The following is a 12,761-nucleotide window of genomic DNA, read 5'->3' on the forward strand; positions in this document are numbered from 1 at the left end:
TAAGTCTCCTCAAACACTCGATCACAGTCCCACTGGACTATCATCAAAGGAATATGCTTACGCCGAAGTACCTTGATCCACCTCTCGAGAACCCTCACCATTCTCGGCTCTAGAATCATGTTGGACAGAATATCTGCAAGAATCGTTGCCAACAACTCATCATTCATGTGAAGACACCTCCTCAGCATCGACACATGGAATACCTTGTGGAACGCACGCATAACCTCAAGCAACTCCAGCCTATATGCAACCAGTCTCACCCGCTCAACCACTTTGAATAGACCCATGTACCTCAGACTCAACTTAGTCTCTGTCAATGACCTGATCGCATCCTATAACATGGCTATCTTGAGGTACACTCTATCATCGATCTGAAAGTCGATGCCCTTCTTTCTCTGATCAACATAACTCCTATGTACATCCATAGCCTCCTTCATGTTCATCTTGAGCACTTGGATCTTCTTTGTGGCTCTTGAGCAAAACTTGCATCCAATATGATCCTTTCTCTCACTTCAGTCCAGCATAATGGTGTGCAACATGTCTCCCATACAATGACTCATAAGGAGTCATACCAATACTCGCCTGGTAGCTGTTGTTGTAAGCAAACTATACCACGTTCTGCTGATCAGCCGAGTGACCACCCTAGTCCAGCACACACATCCTCAACAAATCCTCCAGAGTTTGAATCGTGTTCTCTGATTTTTCATCTGTCTGAAGATGGTAAGTTGTACTCATATGCACCTTAGTGCCCAACTTTGCTTGAAACGCCTTCCATAACGCCGAAGTGAACTTGGAATCTCTATCTGAAACTATGCTCACAAGCACCTCATGTAATGTCACTATCTCTCCCACATATTACTTAGCTAAAACTGCCGCTCCATCAGTCTTCTTAATGGCTAGAAAATGTGCAAACTTGGTCAAAAGATCCACAATCACCCAAATAGCATACATAATGTGTGAAAACAGGCAAACCAGCAATTCCACTCTGGGATGTATAAACTTAGCAACAGGCCACCCGACACTTGATGCTCCGCCTTCACTAACTAGCAAGTATCAGACCTCGCGACCAAGCTAGCGACATCCCTCTTCATCCCGACCTAGTGATAATACATGTTGAGGTCACAATAGATCTTAGTCGCTCTTGGTTGAATAGTAAAATTGTTCGAATGAGCCTCTCTCAGACCATCATCTCTGGGCACACAAACCCGACCATGCACAAGGATAGTCCCATTAGCAGAGACCTGGTACTCTGAATCTATATCCTTAGAGGCATTCACCAGTCCCACATCAATATCCTGAGCAACCCGAACTCTACTCAGAAGATCTGCTCTATCAGCTGCCTCCAAACCCAATGGCTCTTGTGAGATAACACATAACCGCAAAGTACTCATCTCACTCACCAAAGACTACATAACCTGCTACTGAGCTGAAGTCGCACGCTTCATGCTCAGAGCATCTACCACCAAGTTAGCTTTACCAGGGTTGTAAGCAATATCCAGATCATAATCTGCCACTAACTCCACCCACCGCCTCTGTCTCAAATTCAGCTCACGTTGAGTGAGGATATACTTAGGCTTTTATTATCTATGTACACCAGTACCTTCCCGCCATAAAGATAATATCTCCAATTTTTTAAAGCAAAAACTAAAGCTTCCATCTCCTAGTCATGGGTAGGATCATTGCCCTCATGCTTCTGCAACTGCCGCAAATCATTGGCAATAACCATCCCCCTCTTCCATCAGCACACACCCCAAACCAACTATGTAAACATTTGTATACACTACATATGGCTTATCCTGCACAGGTAAAGCCAATATTGGTTTACTAGTCAATATCTACTTCAGGCTTGCGAAAACCGTCTTACACTCTGGTGACCACACAAAAGGCACATATTTCCCTGTGAGCTTAGTCATTGGTTGAGCCTTACTCGTAAAACCCTTCATAAACTTCTTCTAGTATCCTGCCAATCTAAGAAAACTTTTGATCTCGATGGTATTACTCGGTGTAGGCCAATCCCTGATAGCTTCAATCTTCTCTGGATCAACAAAGACTCCCTCGGTAGAAACAACGTGACCTAGAAAAATTATCTCTCTGTGCAAGAAAGTGCACTTGCTTAGCTTAGCGAATAACTTCTGCTCTAATAGCTTCCTCATAACTTCCCTCAGATGGATTTCATGCTCCTCGGGACTATCAAAACACACCAGGATGTCGTCGATGAAGATGATGACAAACTCATTCAGAAACTCTTGGAACACAATGTTCATCAACCTCATAAACGCAGCTGGCGTATTAGCCAAAACGAAGGACATAACCAACAACTCATAGTGCCCATACTCCGTCCTGAAAGCAGTCTTTCTGAAGTCCAACTCGTCTATTGGAATCTGATGGTAACAAAAATCCAAATCATCAATCTGTGGAAGAGGATACTTGCTCTTCATAGTGACTCAGTTCAGTCCCAGATAATCTATACACAAGCGGAAACTTTGGTCCTTTTTTCACAAACAACATCGGCTCTCCCCACAGTGAAGTGTTAGGAAGAATGAATTCCTTGTCCAGCAAATCCTCCAACTGCTTCTTCAGCTCTGACATCTTTGTTGGAGCTATCCTATAAGGTGACTTACACAATGGCATCGTCCCTGGTTCCAACTATACCGTGAAGGGATCAGACCGAGATGGTGGTAGCCCCTACAATGACTGAAACACCTCCTCAAACTCATGAACCAAAGGGATCTCACCAACAAAAACCTGTCCTATAGAGTCTGACATAAAAATAGTAGCCAGGTACGCTTCCCGACCCTTACTGAACATCTTCTCTGCCTATCCAGCTGAGATAACCAGACTCCCGGAAATCGGTCTCACTCCCTGATAAACCAAACTCTTCGCTCTGGGCCGCTCAAATATAACTCTGTCTTGATGAAATCTATACTAATGCAACCAATCAATACCCATAATAACATCATACAACTCCACTAGGCTTATAATCAAATATGCTAGCATCTACTCCCGAACCACCTGAATGAAAACACCTCTTGCCCATCCACAGACCTAGATTATCCCGCCTCCAGCAACCTTAACGGCTATGAACCGCTCACCGGGATCTCAAGAAATTTTGCCGCACTTGACACACTGTGAGGTAATGAAACAATGAGTTGTTCCAAAGTCAAACAACACATGGGAACTAAACCCGCTCACCAACAGGGTCTTTACATAAATCTCATGTGCTAAGAAACCTAACATTTTACCATAGAAAATTATAAAATCTAACTTAAATTCACCAAGTCTGAGTGTCAAAAGTTATACATGTGATCGCTTTGGTATTGGTTCCTCCCGTCTCCACGGTCAAGTACACACCCGATACCACTGACAAAGACAACACCATTTGTGCAACCTGCTGCACTCCTGGTTGTGCCACTGCCACAGTTATTGTGCAGCTTTGGACACCAATATCTCACATGCTCCGCTTCTCTGCAATTATAGCATACCTGAGTGATTGACGGTGTTGGATGGTTTCGCCTCGGCGAACAACTTGCCACTTTGTGCTCCAAGCTACCACACCTAAAGCAACCTTCACCACTAGAACCCGTCCTCTGTATGGTGTCAAATTTCCGCTTCTGCCCCTAGGTAGGCTTGTCGCCCTTGCTAGGAGTAGAATGCGGCTGAGTTCATTTCGACTGCACTGGAGGACTAACAACGACCACATATGCTCTCAAGTCATCCTTTATCCCATCTTCAAACTCAACCAGCTCTGCACATGAGCAAGATCTGGCTCCAACACCCAGCCTGCATACACCACAAGCCGATTGAACTCCGCGTCCAACTCCTGCACATTATGGTTCCACTGGGTCATCATAACATAATGTGAATCCAATACCTCTGTTTCCAGCTGCACACTTGCCTGCAAACCAACCACAAGCTGCACCCCCAGATCTTGTCCACCAACCACTAGAGTCACTGAAGGAGCCTACCCACCAACCGTTGGCAGCACCATATGAGCCTGCACACCAACCGATGGCGGTACCACTGCTTGAAGTCGCACCAACACATAAGCTAGCCAGTCTGTCAGACAATCATCCTGACCTAGGGCATCACCCGCTACGATCCCTGCACCCAGAGCAATACCAGCACCGACGCCAAGACCACCAACCCCGTCGATACTACCACTAGTATACGGTAAGCCTGCAACTCTATAACTTCCTCACTCGCCATGCTTGTGCTACACTCTTGCTAGCCTCCGGAACCTGTCCCCGACCCCGACCATGACCACAGTCACGACCACGACCTCTGCCACGACCAGCAGCCTCAACACTTCTAACCATTTGCAATATTAAGAACAGAAGGCTAAGCAACCAAAACAAACTAGAACCACACAAGGAAAACAAGTTACCATGGAATCACACTGAAGACTCGAAGAGGATGCTCTAGGACCCCATGCCACACACAATTGACTAGTTCACATAGTCAACCAAGCATGTAATCCAAACATCGAGACACAAAGAACAAAACAAACCCGTGCCTAGAACCGTAAGGGTTTTGATACCAAACTACAAGAAGCCAATCCATTTTTTTTTTACATGAATAATTAGTGATCACATCTTTACTAACAACATACTCCAATCAACACAACCAGCAGATAACAACCAATATCAATAATCCAATAAATGAATAAAATACTAAACGAATAAAGAAATAACAACATTCCAACAATGTCAATAATAAGAACCAAATTATAGAACCAACAACCTAGCATCCATTCTAGACAATATTATTCCTTTCTAGTAACCTAACAAAAGCACAAATCAAACAATCAAGCCGCTAGAACATCCTCATCTTCATCGCTTTGATTCTACGATCACACTTTCCTTTTACCAGAAGCACAAACAACATTTGAGATAAATGAGTATTCTCATCTACTGGACTTCACTCACAAGCAATAAGATCTCCACATGTATCAAACAACAATCATAAATCAAACCAGGAAAAGGAAACACATTCGGCCACATGTTTAGTGTTGCTGTTGACAGACATTGATCACCTGGTGTCGACCAACACCTCCACGTAGTGTCGACCACCATTTATCAAAGTCCTCGCACAAAGTTTTCTACTTAAATACTTGAACCTTAGAGTTTCCAAACCCAAAACACAATAAAACGTACGCTTAGTTTAAGTCAATCTGTTCTGAAAAATATTAACTCCAGGATCCCAAAAACGTATCACGAGTGTTACAAAAAGTCTAAAAGCTTATTGACGCAAACGTGTGTAGCATTCTTAATTGGTGTTGTATTATTAAAAGATGTCAGATAGATAGTACTCTTCCTAGAACGTGAGTTCCATTTTTATTAAAATATGTCATATATATATATATATAGTGTATTAAAAGATAGAACGTGAGTTCAATTTTTCTTAACACTATATATTATCATTCAATATATTTGTAAGATAGATGAACCAAATTTGATGGTTTATGAGGGGAGGATTGTTTCACCTAATATTTGTGATAATATTCATGTGTTTTAATTATTTTTTGTAATGTAAATAAAAATAAGGTGTGATCATGAAATCAAAAAAATGAAAAAAAGAATAATCTATGGCTTATAGTGTTGTATTTATAGTGTTGTATTGATGTTTTGTCTGACTTTTGTTAGGTTGTTAGAGTTAAGTTATTTGAATGTTGCTAGATTGATAGTTTATTTCTTTATAAAATTATTGGATTATCTGTTTTTTGTTAATGTAAGATTGATAATAGATTTAATTGGTTATTTATTATATTAGATTTATTCGTTGGATAATTACTGGTTGGATGTTATTAATTATTTATGTTGTATTGCTTAAAATTATGATGTTAGTAAATTTAAGAGATTAGATAACATTAAATAAAGAAAAGATTAGGTAAACAACCCGCACTGTGTGCGGTATAAAATAATTATTAAATATTTTTACTGTAATTTTTAATTACAAAATCTATTTTATTTATCGGTAACTGGAATCAAAATTCGATTATATAGTATATATATATATATATATATTTAAAACAAAATATAGAATTTTTTTTATAATAATTAAAATTTAACCTGTGAGAATTATTATAATATCAATCTTGTATTATCATATCATTTGAACAAAAAGTTATTAAAATTCATTTTAAAGATTTTATGAAAATGTATTTAAAAGATATAATTAAGTTAGAAAGAGAATATAAAAATTTAATTTTAGGTGTTAATTATATTTATGTAAAAAATATAATGGTATGTAAATATAAATATTCTATTATTAGAAACTGATGAAAAATAAAGGAAATAGTGTCTCGAATTTCACTTTTAATTATTAAGGGATTTCGTCGTATGTCTATCTACAGCTATTTATCGGTCAACATGGTAAGCGTGGAGGATTAAAAATAAATAGAGCATTGAAAACAAAACAATACTCTCTCCATTTATTTTAAGAAATGTTGACATGGTCAAGATTTCCAGGTAAAGTTTTTTTTTATTTTGTCGGCAGGTAAAGTTTAAAAGTTCAAATAATATATAGGAGGGAATCATCGAAAATATTCAAGGTCTAAACCTAAAATCTCTTAATTAATTATTATCTTAAAAGATTTTTTTATATATATAGAAAATACTCACAAATTAAAAGAAGTTATAAAATACATATCATAATTTTAGATAAACACAATTAAGAAAAAACATAATACATATCATAATATTTTATTTTATGATTTTACTCTGAGCGATGGTCTACCCCAATTACTTATTTATATAAAATAATACTAAGGGGTTTGACCTAAATTTGTTTGCATGTGTTCTATACAACTTGGAAGTTAATAATTTATCAAAATTATTATAACTTAGAATTGATTAACAAGTTAAGTAAAACATTTTAAAAGATCAAGAACTAATCTCTGAGCAAACTAAGATCGTCTTCTTAATAAATATCTTATTGATTAACGAGCTAGAGTAGAGGGTTGACACGAAATGTGGAGGTTGAGAATCGGAGCTGAGGCAAGACAAGACCCTCACTTGTTCACCACCAACAACTTTGCCGGAAGACAGATCTGGGAGTTTGATGCTAATGGGGGCTCTCCCGAGGAACTTGCCGAGGTCGAGGAGGCTCGCCTGAAATTCTCAAACAACAAGTCACGTTTCAAGGCTAGTCCTGATCTCTTCTGGCGTATGCAGGTTGGTCATGAAACCTCTCTGCACTTGAACAAAACTCTTTTGTTTTGTCTTTATGACAATTATATTATCACATTTTATAAGTTTTTGTTCCAAATATATATAATCATTAGTTGGTTCTTTGGTTTTATAGTTTCTAAGGGAGAAAAAGTTCGAGCAGAAGATCCCGAGAGTGAGAGTAGTGAATGCAGAGGAGATAACATATGAAGACGCAAAGACAGCACTAAGAAGAGGAGTACTCTATTACGCGGCATGTCAGGCTAACGACGGACATTGGCCTGCTGAATGCTCTGGTTCTATGTTCTTGGACGCTCCTTTTGTGAGCTTACCTCACTTTTACTCTGTTTATTTTTCTCTTGTTACTCATATTTATTTATCCATTCGGAAGGAATATCATTGTTTCTTAATAATAATGTAATGAATTTCTTTGAAAAATTGGCACAGGTGATATGCTTGTACATTACCGGACACGTGGAGAAAATCTTCACTCCGGAGCATGTCAAAGAGTTACTCCGTTACATGTACAACACTCAGGTATAAATTGTAACGGTCTCGGTTCAGAACCTCCTAAAATGATTCAAAATTTATATTAAATAAATGGAGAACCTAAAATTCTTAATGCTGTCCACATAAGATTTAAAACAGTCAATATGGATTAAGCATCTCACTGATTAACATTTTTAAAAATTTTCATAATTGCCTATATTAAAATTTTTTAAATGACAGATCAGCCATCTCAATATTTAACATTTTTAAAATTTATGTAAAATTTCTATATTATAAATAAGTGTATGTACAACGTCCCATATCGACTAGTATAAAATAATAATAATAAGTTACATCTCCCTATTATTAATGTGAAAATACATTTAGTAAAGTAACATTTTATTTGTAAGATTTACATAATTAAATCCTTGCTACTTAAATAAATATCATAACTTGAAGTTATTATTAATTTGAAATATCCAAAAAAATACACCTAAAATAATTATAAAAAAAATTAGTATTTATTATTTAAATATTATAGATACTTTTAACTTGCTAAAAAAATATTGTGGATCATGTTATAGAGCAGGTTGAAGTTTACATATATATGATTATATAAATTTTTACGGATTGAACTACTAAATTGTGCAAAAATATTTTAGTTTGATATTGAATGAGTAACAAGAGATATTAAGTCAAAACATATTAAAACAACCACAAAAAATACAACATATATATTTTTAATAATTATTAAAAAAATTATCCGACAGTGTACCACGGGTTAAAATCTAGTATTTGTTATAGCTTGTAACATATGATATGTTATACCATAACCATTGCTTTGCAGAACGAAGATAATGGCTGGGGGTTAGATGTGGAAAGCCATAGCGTTATGTTTTGCACGGTCCTCAACTACATCTGCTTACGGATTTTGGGAGTAGAACCAGATCTTGATGTTCAACGAAGTGCGTGTGCAATGGCTCGTAAATGGATCCTAGACCATGGGGGTGCCACCTATGCGCCCTTGATCGCTAAAGCTTGGCTTTCGGTATGTTTTAAGACACATCTAACTTCGGAGGTTTCTAAAACAATGTTTTATCAAAGTATGTTGTAGTTCGATTCATAAAATGCATCAATTAATGTTCTTTATCCAGGTTCTCGGAGTGTATGACTGGTCTGGTTGCAAACCGCTACCACCCGAAATTTGGATGCTCCCTTCTTTTTCTCCCATAAATGGAGGTTCCATAATTCATCATACCTTAAGATTTGAATATTGTTATGATGTGTTGCACTTGATTCCGTTACTTATCTTTACGACACTGAGTTGTCCAAGCATGTCCCTAAAACCATTTTTATATACCTATGAATGCAGGTACTTTATGGATATATATCCGGGATCTTCTCATGGGAATGTCATACTTGTATGGTAAAAAATTTGTAGCTACACCAACCCCTCTCATTCTACAGCTCCGGGAAGAACTTTTTCCTCAGCCTTACAACAAAATCATTTGGAGCCAAGCTCGTAATAGATGCGCAAAGGTTAGTGAGTCATGTGGATAACAAAATTAAATGACATTTTATATGTTTATAAGAAAGAAAAATTCCGATGACAATGATGCAGGAAGATCTATTCTAAGAAAGAAAAATTCCGATGACAATGATGCAGGAAGATCTATTCTATCCAAAGTCATTTGGACAAGAATTGTTTTGGAAAGGGGTTCATATGCTTTCGGAGAATATCATAAACCGCTGGCCTTTCAACAAGTTCATAAGACAAAGAGCACTTCAAACCACAATGGAACTTGTTCACTACCATGATGAAACGCCCCATTATATCACAGGTGCATGTGTTGCGAAGGTACTATACTTACATTAGTTACATAATATACTGAACGTAGTAAATCCATATGGTGAAAAACTGACGACACTAACACAAACTATTAGAAATTAATATAATGTGACAAATTAATTACCCTATTAAAGAGAAGTAAATGATGCAATTTGACAAATTAACTTTTTGCTCTTGTTATTTTGGTGGCCGTTTCATATGCTTGCATGTTGGGTAGAAGACCGGGATGGTGATTATTTCAAGAAGCATCTTGCACGAGTCCCCGATTTCATATGGATTGCAGAAGATGGCCTTAAAATCCAGGTCAAGATACTAGCTCTTTTTAATTATTTCAGTTGATTCGAATTAAGATACGGCAATGAATTTTACTTGCGTTACTCTATATGAGTCTATTCTAATTCAAAACCAATTGACAATAAAAAATTGACTTTTATCGTTTTATATATTATTTCAAATTATTGATGCTAGATCCGAACATATTCATGGCTTTCATTTCAAAATTACTCAAGAGCAAAAAAACGAATTAACTCATGTTCTATACATATCTTATTAGATAGCTCTCTAATAAAATTTAAAATTTTAAAGTTTTTGTTCCAAAAATATCGTTAATAATTTTTTTTTTCCTACTAAAAAGATTCAAAACTCTATCTTAATTTGGGATCTAAACCCTACATATTGTCACTTGTGCAAGCAGTTAATGGGTAGCCAGTCGTGGAATGCAGCCCTCTCGCTCCAAGTTATGTTAGCCGCAAACATGGATGATGAGATTCGATCAACCCTTATAAAGACTTCTTGAAGCAATCGCAGATTAGCGAGAACCCTCATGGGGAACATCTCAAAATGTTTAGAGACATAACCAAAGGGGGATGGACATTTCAGGACCGAGAACAAGGGTTGCCGATTTCGGACGGTACTGCCGAAAGTATAGAGGTGGGCACTATACAAATCTTAAATCTATTAAAAAACCTAAATGTTTTTATATAGTGATCTTGACCGCATGTATTGTGTGCCGCTCCTTCCTCAGTGCTGCCTACTCTTCCACCGCATGCCCTCCCAGATCATTGGCGAAAAAATGGATGTAGAGAAGCTCTATGATGCCGTCAATTTTCTAATCTATCTGCAGGTAAACTTCAATATAATGTTAACTCTACAATTGAATGTATTAGGCCAAGTAAGTGAATATTGACATTATAGCTAGTTAAATAGGTGTTATATAGAGCTTCTTTGACGACATTGAGGTGAAACGATATTAAGTTGTTGTCAATGTATAACAGAGTGATAATGGAGGTATGACGGTTTGGGAGCCAGCTCCTGGAAAAAAATGGCTAGAGGTAACAGTCCAACTATTAAGTGTTTGAATATAAATGGAATTATGGAGAAATAATTTCATTTTAAGAGAGGCTAAAGTAATGGTGATATTTGTAACGAATGCAGTGGCTTAGTCCGGTGGAGCATGCAGAGAACACAGTTGTGGAGCATGAGTAATATTATATTTTATCTTATATATTTTGTTTTTTGGACTTAACTAATTCTTTTGTTAAAGAAAAAAATGAAATTGGATCTTTTATCGTTAGGTACCTTGAATGTACGGGCTCGGTGATTGCGGGATTGGCTAGCTTTACGAAAGAATTTCCCAATCACCGACCGAAAGAAATCGAAAATTTAATCAAGAAAGGCGTAAAATACATAGAGGACTTGCAAATGTCAGATGGTTCATGGTACGGGAACTGGGGAGTTTGTTTCACGTATGGAACGCTTTTTGCGGTAAGAGGTCTAGCGGCTGCAGGGAAGAATTATGGTAATTGCGAAGCTATACGTAGAGCGGTACAGTTTGTTCTCAACACGCAAAACGTCGAAGGCGGTTGGGGCGAAAGCCCTCTGTCTTGCTGTAACAAGAAATATATTCCTTCCGAAGGAAACAGGACAAATGTGGTTAATACCGGACAAGCTATGATGGTTCTAATTATGGGTGGTCAAATGGAGAGAGACCCTTCGCCTGTTCATCACGCCGCCAAAGTGTTGATTAACTCACAGTTGGATAATGGTGATTTCCCACAACAGGTTTGGTTCCCTTTTTCTAATTGTTGTGTCCTATATTTGATTTTTTCTCCGGGTACTCGAACTACGACATTTATAGATGTTTTGTTTTGAATTTTAAATTTTTGCAGGAAAGAAGAGGGATCTACATGAATATGCTGCTGCATTATCCAACCTATAGAAACATGTTCACTCTTTGGGCACTCGCATTTTACACAAACACTCTACTACGTCTGCTCTAGTCTTGACGACATCATATTTGAATCTTAATAATAAAATACCATCAGATAATTACATTTGAAACTAAAATAAGACCTATGTAATACATACCCCAGATCCGGATATCCACCTTTCAAAAATCTTTGTACCATGTGCTATTTTTTTTTAAGACGCATCTCCGGCGAGAAAAGCTAATCACCAGAGTCGCTAATATAAATTAATATAATAATGAGAGTGAAGGGAAAAGAAGAGAATTATATCTTGAGTTGCTTATGCAAATAATGTTTCTCACCAAATATAAACAGGTGTCAACTTTTTTGTGGTTATTATTAATAAAGTACAATATATATATATATGATTAAAATAATAATAAACCTTTTTTTAAAGAAATCTTTAGAGCGTTGTTAGACCCTATTTTATAATTATTTTAAAGATTTGGGCTTTAAAAAACAAAAAAAAAGAATAATATTTAACAATTTGTTTTTTTTGCTTTTGCATATCCGGCACTATCCAAACTATCCTCAATAACCAAAACAATCATCTCCACTTTTCTCTCAACCCTCTCCAGCTATTCAAGGTTGTTTACCATTCAATGAAGCATTGTTCCTACATGTTTGAACATTTTTTTATTGTAAGACACAACTCATAGACACCATATGGCTTTTCCATAGTGAGAAAGTTTGCAAGTTGTCAATCCTTACTTACAAACATATGAGGTGGGCACCATAGAGTCTAGCAGATGCTTGCAAGCCAATGTAGAGTCTGGCAGACACTTGCAAGGTTACGCATAGTCTAGTAGGCACCTATGGGGAGACGATTGGATATGGCTTTGACTATTCCTCAAGTACGCAGAGTACGACAGGAGCAAATGGGGCACCACATATTCTGGAAAACAGTTTGGGGGACTATAGAGTCTAGGTGACATATGTTGTGCCTCGTACCGTGTGAAAAACACATACAAAGAAACGGAGAGTCATACTGACATTTTCAAGACACTGCAG

The 12,761-nt window shown here is 37.2% G+C and overlaps 1 pseudogene; it reads left to right on the forward strand.

The window, feature by feature from the left end:
* LOC104750437 lies at window positions 6,941–11,924 on the forward strand (annotated as a pseudogene).

This window comes from Camelina sativa, chromosome 16, assembly GCF_000633955.1.
Source record: "Camelina sativa cultivar DH55 chromosome 16, Cs, whole genome shotgun sequence".
Taxonomy (NCBI): domain Eukaryota; kingdom Viridiplantae; phylum Streptophyta; class Magnoliopsida; order Brassicales; family Brassicaceae; genus Camelina; species Camelina sativa.